This window comes from Carlito syrichta, unplaced genomic scaffold, assembly GCF_000164805.1.
Source record: "Carlito syrichta isolate Samal-C Ts95f unplaced genomic scaffold, Tarsius_syrichta-2.0.1 Scaffold302040, whole genome shotgun sequence".
Lineage (NCBI taxonomy): Eukaryota > Metazoa > Chordata > Mammalia > Primates > Tarsiidae > Carlito > Carlito syrichta.
In genome coordinates this window covers 340,417-341,855 of record NW_007246136.1, presented here as the reverse complement: position 1 = coordinate 341,855, position 1,439 = coordinate 340,417, and positions in this window count along the sequence as shown.

Below are 1,439 nucleotides of genomic sequence, written 5' to 3'. Positions count from 1 at the left end.
CAGGTCTCGAACTCGCTGGCTCAGGCAATCCACTCACCTTAGCCTCCCAAGGCGCGGGATTACAGGCTGAGCCACCGAGCCCAGCTTCCTGCTGCTTTTTCTTCTCCCTTTTTTCAGCATTACGTTTGTATTTTGTCATACTTGCTGCGTTCCCATTCTATTCAGGTTCATCTTGCCATGGTGAGCTTTTGCTCTTTATCTTTGTAAAAAAATTGTTCACAAGATAAGTAGGACATTCATAAGACATTTACAACCTACACACTAAATGTTATAAAATACTCTATGTTCCTGGCATAAAGCCATTATTTTGTGATGGTGAGTCATGCATGGGCCAGAAAAAGATACTGTTTATTAGTTATATTTTCTGTTTTTTAATTGATAAGCCAGTTTTGTATATTTCATTTAAGAATACAGAACTGATCTGGACCTCCTTCTGGTTTCCACCAAGGTTTGGCATGGAAAAAAAAATATTTTCTGATTAAATCACCAAACTGGGTGAATCAATGAGTGAGATGAGTAGGGGCATGGAGCATGCTCTCTATCATGTTTTTTATACATGTTTGTAAAATTCACAATATATTGAATTAACCTGTCAAATCTGCTTTGAGCAGTCTTCATACATTTTTGAAGAAGCAATCAAACATCAGAAACATGTCACAGAATTTCTTACAAGAATGGAATCCCCTTTATTGTGTAGCAAAATACAGAATCCTTAATTAGTACATCAGAATTCACTTTCTTTTGAAACAATAGCATCTTTGTAACATGATTTCAATGTTTTTTAACACCTTTTTTGAGGTATAATTTATATACAATTTGATGATTTGGGACATACGCATAAACTCATGATGCTACTATCACAATAAGGATAAAAAACATATTCATCTCCTATTAACCTCCTTCCCTTTCATTCAAGAAATAAAATAAAAATGGAGATGAACTAAACCATAGAAACAAAAGTAACACATGGCCAGAAGGTCACTGGAATGATTTTCATGGTACATGTTTCTCAGATCATAGACTGTAATATCTTTGAATTACTTTTTATTTAACAAAATTGCTCATATACTCCAGGTATGTTTTTTTCTCTTGCTTTCCCTAGGTGGTACTAAGCAGCTCGCTGACCTGCTTTAAAATAATTTAGCCTTAAACTCTGCTAAATTAATAGTTGTTAATAAACAGCACTAATTTCTCATTGCACATTAGAAAGACAATATAGCTTTCATTTCAATCATTTTTACATGACTCAAATTCAGTTAGAAGTGTGTGTGTGTATATATTATACATACCAAAAATGTATATAGTATACAACTAAATAGTTGATTGTTCCAGTGAACACTGGAAGTGCTAATTTATAAAAGTATTGTGTGTTGAAAGCACTAAAATGTTATTATTTGAGTCATTTATGATCTTGATATATGTAAAGAAGGAGAAAATAT